Source organism: Antennarius striatus, chromosome 14 (genome assembly GCF_040054535.1).
Source record: "Antennarius striatus isolate MH-2024 chromosome 14, ASM4005453v1, whole genome shotgun sequence".
NCBI lineage: Eukaryota > Metazoa > Chordata > Actinopteri > Lophiiformes > Antennariidae > Antennarius > Antennarius striatus.
Window position 1 is genome coordinate 3,308,591 of NC_090789.1, and position 9,483 is coordinate 3,318,073.

Here is a 9,483-nt window from a genome sequence, read left to right on the forward strand (position 1 = left end):
TCATTCATCCATCTGTCCATCATACATCATCCATACATCCGTGGATCATCCATCCATCATCCATACATCCCTCCTTTCTTCCTTGTGGTAGCAGCAGGCAAATTAATGGAGTCCAGAAATGTTTCCCACCTCCTCCTGGGGAGTTGGGGGTCCCAAGTACCCCTCGGTACCCTTGTGGTCTCCATCAGGGCGACGCCCATAGGATGATCACATGAACGAGTTCTCTCCAAACCATGATCAATCATCCTATTGATCAAAATGTAAGCCGCTTTCAAAAGCACACCAAAAACTGAATTTTCTCGCATTTTTTTCTGACGTAACTCATCGTGATCTGCTTTTGAGCAAATTCTCAACTCCGGAGTCAATATAGTTCCGACTTTAAACCTCGTAGCTAGACCCCCCCCCACCCCCACCCTCAGTTTTACAATCTCTAAGACCATTCGCTCCCTTTTGTTGGAAATATATGACTCAGGGTCCCCAGCAGAAATTAATTATATAACCTATTGTAGCACACCTCAAAAGTTCACGGTGCATGAAAAACTTAATATGCATGGCCTTCACCTTTTCAGGCTCATAAAACTGTAGAATTGCACCTATTTTTTTAATAATATGACAGAGATAATTTATGAAGAGCGGCATATGTTAATGGGACTCTACATGGGCGACTTTAAAAAAGTTGGGTTTGATGTCCACTCACAAAACCATGAAAAGGTCAATAATATTTTTTAATTCGGCTCTAATGATATTCATGTTCTCAGTCGCCGCTTTTTTAATTGGACTCTGTAGATAGCGTTGGAATTTATACTATTGTATTATGACTGTGTGTGTGTGTGTGTGTGTGTGTGTGTGTGTCTATGAGGTGTGATCATCCTCATCAACCCATCGAATCAGAATCATTCCTGTGGGGGGAAAAAATGTCTATCGTGCAGCACAGGATGCATTTATTATGTTTATTCATTTATTTTGGATGCAAATAAACACAAACTTTTTGTTTATCCCACCTGTTTCACCCTCTGGATATGAGATTACAAGAGTGTGTGTGTGTGTGTGTGTGTGTGTGTGTGTGTGTGTGTGTGTGTGTGTGTGTGTGTGTGTGTGTGTGTGTGTGTGTGTGTGTGTGTGTGTGTGTTGGATACACCAAATCACAGCAGCTCCATCCTCCATCCATCCAGCTCCAACAACCCGACCAATCTGGTGAGGTCAGGGGGCCACCAGGGGCCACAGAAGTGGGATGATGATCTATCTCTCACACACCTCCACTTCTCACTTCTTTACTTTGTCTTTTGTTTTTTCCCCTTTTGCATTCGCATGAAAAAGGATCAGACTTGCCTGAAAATCAGTGAAATTATGAAAAATGCTTCTTCCTGGGTTTTTTTGGATCCCATTTTTATAACTTTATTGACTCAAAGTTCAGTTGTTATCACCCCCCTTTCCCTTATTCAAAGCGTTTTGATAAGATAAAACCTAATGACTGGTATTCAGGTGACGTTCTGTCATTCATGTATCACGATGCCATCTTCATTTTCACACATTCACCCCCCCCCCAGGGGAAAAAAAAAAACAAAACTCCCAGAATACCGGTGTCTGGTTGGTGACAGCAGCTGTTCTGATCCGGATGTCTCTGCCCTGCGCGCCACGGCGGCGTCCGCGCCATGACGTCTCCTGCTGTTATAACGCGCGTAATAGCGAATATTTCACCTGATAAAGCTGCTGCTGACGTCACCAGAGAAGATGAGGTCAGGGAATCTGCTATTATTAGCTGGAGGCTCGTTTTTCCACGATTGTCTGGAAACAAGAAGAAAAAAAAAAAGGAAACCGAGCCAGAACATCTATAATGTAACTCCAGAACAACGCGGCGCTGCCAGATTTATTTCCTTTCGGTCTCGGTGTGTGTGTGTGTGTGTGTGTGTGTGTGTGTGTGTGTGTGTGTGTGTGTGTGTGTGTGTGTGTGTGTGTGTGTGTGTGTGTGAGAGTGTATGGTTGTCTGCGCTCAGGTGGCAGACACGCGTAAGGCAAATCGTTTCAGATCCATTTATTCAGAGGCCGCTGCGTAAAACGGTGCCAAATAAGTGCCACCATGTCAGCGGCTGCGTTTGCTGCTCCGACCCCCCCCCCTCCCGCGCCCACCTCACCTGTGCGCGCGTACATGCGCGCCTGCGCACGTGCACGCGCACGCCGTGTTGTTATTTGGGCGTCTTAGTGTCAAACGACTCATTCAGAGGGAGAATAACAGTGGTGGTGTGTGTGTGTGTGGGGGGGGGGCGTTCTCTGAGCAGCTTGTGTTATCGCCGTGCTGCCTTTCCAATGACTCCCTTCTTGAATCCATCTTCATCCTCTGGAGGGATGGATGAGAAGTTTGATTTGATTACTCTAATGAACAAAAAGTGGATTTCTTTGGTGCTTAAATAGCAAATTAATTTTCAAAAAAAAATGCCCAAGATTAAAAAAAAAAAAAAAAAAAGAAGATATTTTTAGTCCGGGATACATTTATTTTTTTATTTTTTTTTAATGTTTTTTTTTTTATTTTTTTGTGATGTGACAGCTGTCTTAATCTTTGTTCAAAATGAGCTCATTTGCGTGCGTCACTTGCGCGCTGACAGTCAGTTGTGACAGTTGTAAAGTGCTCTTGAAAAGGCAGCCCGACGCGGACACTCAAGGCAGCCCAGACGAAAGATTTGCGCTGCTGTGATGTCTGTGTGTCAAATTACTTATCTCGCTAAGCATATGCTGCCACTTCAGAATCATATACTTCAAAACCCCTCGCAGCCTTCAGAAAAAAAAAAAAAAAAAAAGCGTCAAAACGGACTTTCTTATTCAACACATCAGTCATGTAGCCACCAGCAAAAATGAACGAGATGTCATTTGTACTCAACAAAAATAAATTAATAATAATAATAAAAAGAAAAACCTCCCGGAGACATTTAAAAGACGCTCTCGATGACTGTTTCAATTTGGAGAGGCTGTTAATGATATCCTCTCAGCTGCGCGTTTTTTTTTTAAATCATTATTTATTTATTTCTGGAGACTGACGCGCTTAGATGCGCCCTCCCCCCTCCCCAACTTGAAATTATTAATTTGCCTACTGGAGACAATTAGTAAATCACTCCAGCGCCCCCCCCCCCCCCATCATCCAGCTGTTGCCCCGGATATCGCGCACTTTTGACGGCGCAAACTCCCATCTCCGGGGTCAATTTTAGTCAGCCGCTATAATGACGCAACGGAATAATGACCCCCCCCCCCCCCATCCTCCATCAGACGATCACACGTGTTTCCTGACAAATACAACAACAACAAAAAACCCTCCTTTGTGTGGAGAGAGAATACAAATACAAATACTACTGACCCAGTGATGGAGCAAAAAAATAATAATATATGTTTATCAAACGTTCAGTCTGCTTCCTCATTTGCAGTTTTCTTTTGTTTGAACTCCCCCCCCCCCACTACTCCTTCTCCTTACACCTCCAAACACACACACACACACACACTGATGCACAAATGAAACACACACTATTCCTCCAGCTTTGAGCAAATATCCCGCTTGGTTTGTAGTGTTCCTGATGTTAGAGAGGGTTAAACTATTTCATTGCACTAATTGGCCAGTGCCATTCCTGACGTTTGGATAAACAGTGGAAAAAGAGGGAAAGCCGAGACAAATGATGGCTAATTAAAGTCTGTGTGTGTGTGTGTGTGTGTGTGTGTGTGTGTGTGTGTGTGTGTGTGTGCGTGTGTGTGTTTTGCAGAGACAGAATCTGGCTGACAAAAAGTAGTGACAAACCACCCAGCTTGACAAAAGCAACAACTATACTTCTTGCCACAAAAACTTTTAAGGCGAAGAGGAAAATGAAAAAAAAAATAAAAAATAAAAAAAATAAAATAAAAACCTCCTTTCTGCTTCTCTTGAAGTGCTGACTGAGAGGGAAAAGGTAACGTACGGACTGGAAACACTTTACCTCAAGTATTTTGGCAGGAGCAAGCAATTTGAAGCTTGAACAATGAGTGTTTTATTTGGGTTTGGAGTTGTTGTTGTTGTTGTTGTTGTTTTGTTTTTTTTTAATAATTTTGCACACCTGAATCTTATATTGAATGAGAATTTCCACTAAAAGACGAGTTTATGAGCGGCTCCTCCCCCGGCTTTCACCCCCACCAGTGATCTGATTTTTTCAAAAAAACAAAAAAACATAAAGGAAGCAGATAGAGAAGAAGAGGAGCCAGAAGCCTCTTCATACAAGCTGGGGGGCGCCCCAGTTGAGGGGGGTGGGGGTGGGGGCGTTTGTTTTTCGAGGTAACGTGTTGGTTACCTCGGGGAGATATCTGCCTCGCCATATCTCGGCCACACCGTTTCACCTCACGTTACTGCCCCCACCTCTCTCCCACACGAGTGAACACTTGCACATCCATGCAATCCCTCACACCCAACCCCCCCCCCCACCTCGCATTTGACCACTTGTCAAGGGATGTTTATGGGCCATTGTTTGCAGTGCTGATGATCATTGTCACCGGTTGATTCCATTACCCATAGTCCCTTGATGGATGGGGCCTACCCTGACGTCCACTGATACGGGTTGTCCTTGACCACTGGGGCAGATTCGAGGAACGTGTGTGTGTGTGTGTGGGGGGGGGTGCATCTCCTCTTTTTTATTCTTTTTATATTCCGTAAAAAATAATGCATCAGGAAGCTGAAATCCTTCGTAGGCGTTTCGATACGCGGGAAGTCCTGTCATAATCCGTAGTCTTAAAGCTTTTCCATAATCATGTGACCAGATCACATGACCGAGCGTTAAGCGTCCCAAAGGGAATCGAGTGCGAGAAAATCGCAGCCAAAAAAAAAAAAGAGCAAATCAAACAAATGAGAAAATAAGTCTGTTTTTACGATTTGAAAACGCAACGGAAAAAGGTTTACGATGACGTGAGCGCTGCCCTAATGTTAGCAGGGCTTTGTCGTCGTGGTTACAGGCGTAACCGCATGCTTAAGTTTAGGTTAATGTTTCAGCGGAGGGGAAACAAGAAACCTCCAGTTCTGGTGATTTGTTACCGACATAATTAGTCCACGTCCAAGAGGGATTTGTCACTGGAGTGTGAACATATGTCACTTTTGGAACCGAAGCCACCGGTTGTGTGTTTATTCCTGGAAATCCGAGGGTTTCATTCCTCACGTAGCGCCGATTCTTCGCGGTGACTCATTCGTCGGTGTGTTTCCTGCATTCAGTGGAATTTTACTAATTTTTTTTTTTTTTTTTACATCTTTCCTGCGTTTTTCTGCTTACGCAACTTCTGAACGGCTTCGTGTGACGAATTGTCGTCATAACCGCTGCTGTAAACACGCCGAGGACTCGCCTGCAGTCCGCCCTCCTGCGGCGCTCCAGTTGTCACAATATTATTTGAATGTTTCTCCATCCGTCTCGTTGAATTAGCGCCGAAGCCGACTCGCTTCGAGCTGGACGACTCATTCAGAAGTCCGGCGATTGGAGGGGCGGTGGCTGGTTTTGGGGGGCGTGACGATGGCAAGAACATTTAGAGTATTTTCCGACCTATAAGGCGCACCTAAAAGGTTTTAATTTTCTCAAAACCAACAAAACACCTTATAAGGCAGTGTGCCTTATACAGTGGTACCTCTACTTACGAACGTCTCTACTTATGAAACGCCTCAACAGGAAAATATTACCTCTAATTACCAAAGAAATTTTGGGTTACGAAAGGTACAAATACAGTATGGGCTGATACTCGCAGCTCCCACAGGTTCCTGAACGCAGCATTCTTATCGCTGCTCTGCAATTGGCTATTACCTAGCATCCTAGCATCCCATTGGCTAAGAGGGACCTCTGTGTGGAGCTAGATAGGTGTCTATGCAGCGTCCTCGTCATTCGGCCCTCGACCCGTGAGGTGGTTTGATAGTTTTACGTAAATATATTAACTTTTTTGGAGTATTCACTATGGACCCCAAGGAAGTGACGGAAAAAAGAGGAAAAGAAAAGATTTTTAATTCCGTAGTCTATTCTTTGTTTTTTACGTTGTGCACAACTCTCATTTATTGTGTAATAATCTAATCGTAACATGTATTTGCTTACATGTTTTGATGCATTTTTATGCTTTATAAAACATTTATGTCTGAATTTTTGGGGGGGCTTGGAACGGATTAGGGCATTTGCATGGAAAACGCGTCTCTACTTACGAAATTTTCTTCTTACGAAAAATCTTCCAGAACCAATTAATTTCATAAGTAGAGGTACCGCTGTATATGGAAAAAGGTTTAAAATAGACCATTCATTGAGGGTGCGCTTTATAGTCCCTAAAAAACTCCAGCTAGCATTATTTTTCACTGCGCTTGGGCGCCATTGATCAGGAGGTAATCAGATGGGGGGGAGGACATGTTTAACAAGCTTCTCCGGCGTTTCCCAAAGAAGAACCACATAAAGACTTTCCATTATTATTCCGAGCAACCTCGTATCTGACGTTTCTTTCCACCTATCACAGGTCACGGAGCAGATTGGCGTCATTTGGAATAGATCTGACATGATTTTTACCTCGGATGGAAGCTGCACTTTTTCATAACCGCCTTATTTTATTCTAAAATCTTAATGGTGATGGAGGGAAAACACTTTCTGGAACTGTTTTGTTCTTGTTTCTTTAAGACAACAGCAACATGTAAAAAAATACAAATAAAAAAAAGAATCTAACAAAACAAAAAAAAGCAGGAAATCCTGCGCCGCTAATAAAACTAACATTAATGCCATTGCGATATGCAAAACTATGCTAATTTTATGCAAACTGTCAACCTACATAGTGGCCGTTGTTCGTCGGTTTTCAAAAGATGCGGCTGCAATTAGGCGACAATTGATTGAAATCATTTGCGTTTTATGATTCGGTTACTTTTGAGAGCTGACAGGGCGTTGTGCGATTCGGTGACAGTATATCTTCACCGCGGGGGGAGATTAACTGCGATTACTGACCCTGATGCAAACCAACGGGATATACATTTCAAACAAACTACCTCACCATCTCGCTGATTTGCATGCGGCGTGTCATTTACCATATTCCCTGATTACCTCATGATTTACGCTTTAATATAACGCACGTGGGGCGGGGGCTGGAGGGGGGGGGCGTACGTGTACCTTAGTTTTACGGTGACTTTACATGTCGGAAACAGGGAAAAAAATTGAAATGATAGTTTAAGGGCTGAAGGGAAAAGAGAAGTCTTATCAGTTAAGACTTGCTTTGGATGTAGGATTTTTTTTTTTTGTCCTGTCTGTCTTTGGAAGGCAGGGGTGCAGTTGATGAATTCTTAAGCAGATCTCACTGATAATTGTATTTCATAACTGTCATGCAGAGAGGGACGGTCCGCTGAGAAGCTATTTGTGTCACCGAATCTTTCTCCCTCCCTCCCTCCCTCTGCAGGCCTCTTCAATAAAACTCAAATCACGACAGAGATTGTTAAGTCTACCTCCAAGATTATTAAAACCAAATGGAGAATTTACGGGTGACACTTCATAACAATTAATCTGAGATGCTTGATTAATAAAGTTCCCTCACCCCCCCTTCATATCTCTCTCTCTTTCTCTCCCCTCACTCTTCACCCTCCCCATCACTAAAGTTGTCCTGTTTGAGTGGGATGAAGGAGGAAAAAGGAGGGGGGGGGGGTGACGACAGGATGGTTGTCAGGGACGACATGAGTGTCATTCTTTTTGATTAATGGAGCATTGTGACCCCGCCCCTAACCCTCCTTCTTTCCCAGGATGCCCATTCTCACCTCTGCAAACCCCCCACCCCCCACCCCCACTCCCATCCCCTTCTTCCTCCTCCTCCCCCAATCATATGTAAAAATAGATGCGGGACAAGTTATGTTCTCCATTAGGAGTCAAGTTAGACATCATGTGATGGTAGATGAAGGAGGGGAGGAGAGAGAGAGAGAGACCAAAAGAAGAGAAGAATGAAGGCAGGAAAAAATGAAATCAGACCCAAAAAAATAATAATAATAATCCAATAAAGATGTAAAGAAATAATGAATCGAATAAACGGATAAAAGGCAGCACAAAAAGAGGAGAGAGGAAAGCAGAGACAGATTTTTGGAGAATGTCACCCACCTCACCTTGTCACCATGTTAAGTCAGCTGTGATTAATTAGTGGAGTGAGATGCAATTAGGTCAGGAGTTTGGGTGTGTGTGCGTGTGTGTGCGTGTGCGTGTGCGTGTGCGTGTGCGTGTGCGTGTGTGTGTGAGTCCAGATATTTGAGTGTGTGTTCATGCACAACTTTCCTCTTCATCCTGATCTTAACATCAACATGTAAACTACAAAACCATTCCTCACACCGTGACCTTTATCAGGGCCTTTATTTACCACCACTGTTGGACATCCTTTAACGCGTATATTAGAGGCAGGTCTTTACTTTTAACTCCCTCGGGATCATGGGTGACATATAGTTGGTCTTGATTTGGTACAAAGTCCACTCCCGTAAAGTCACGTCTTACACTGTTAATGTAAACTCAAGCCGTCCTCAATCCATTTCATTTAAAGACCTCCGTTGGCTTCATCTCCAGTCTGAAGAACGTTCTCTTGTCAAGGCTGGTTTTTATCCAACCCGAACCTTACTCAAGCATCTGAGTCCTTGTCTTTGCGGTCACCCAGTTGTAATAACTCCAAACAGAGTGAATGCTTGCCAGGGCGCTTATTACTCTCTCCAGACTATTCATCAGGAATCCAATACTGTTGCTGCCTCCCTACATGCCCAAACATCCCCTCGAGTCGACTTCCAGTGGTCTCCTCAGGCAGATCTGGCCTTTCAGATGTTCAGAGCGAGTTCCACTTTGGCACCTATCGTCAGTCTGGTCCACCGGATCCACAACTGCATTTTGGAGTTGTTTTTGTACGAAGTGTCTCTCAACACCGCCCAAAGGATAACCCGGTCCGTCCCCAAGCTTTCATATCTTATTGAATTGTCAAAAACTAAAGCTGCTGACTGTCAAAGTGAAAAATGACACCACTTGTAAAGATGGAGAACAGCCCCCAGTTCCTGGTTTGAACAGACCACGAAAACTTGGAGTCCTTTCAGACTGCCAAACAAGTCAATGCCAAACAGGCCAGATGGGCTCTTTTCTTCAATCCCTTCAGTTTTTCAGGTCAGGTCATTCTTGATTCATACTTCTCCTGACATCCTGGGGGTGTCGCAAACCAGGTTGCTCCTGAAGCAACACTTTTATTGGTTGGCAATGGAAAATGAAGTAGGGGAACATATAGTACCCTGGTTTGCACCCTGGAACAAGGTCTCTCAGTGATGTCCACCAGTCATCATAGACCTTCTTAGACCTTTCTCCTCATTCCCCATAGGACCTGGTTCGATATCTCCCTGAACTTTATTTTGGGGTCACGTCAACGTCCTCAAAGGTTCATCCCTCTTCCCCTTTGTCACATCTGTTGTACCTTCTGGTTTTCCCAGCGATTTGGTGTCCATGTTCATGGTAGACATTCCAATCACTTCTTGAATCCACGATT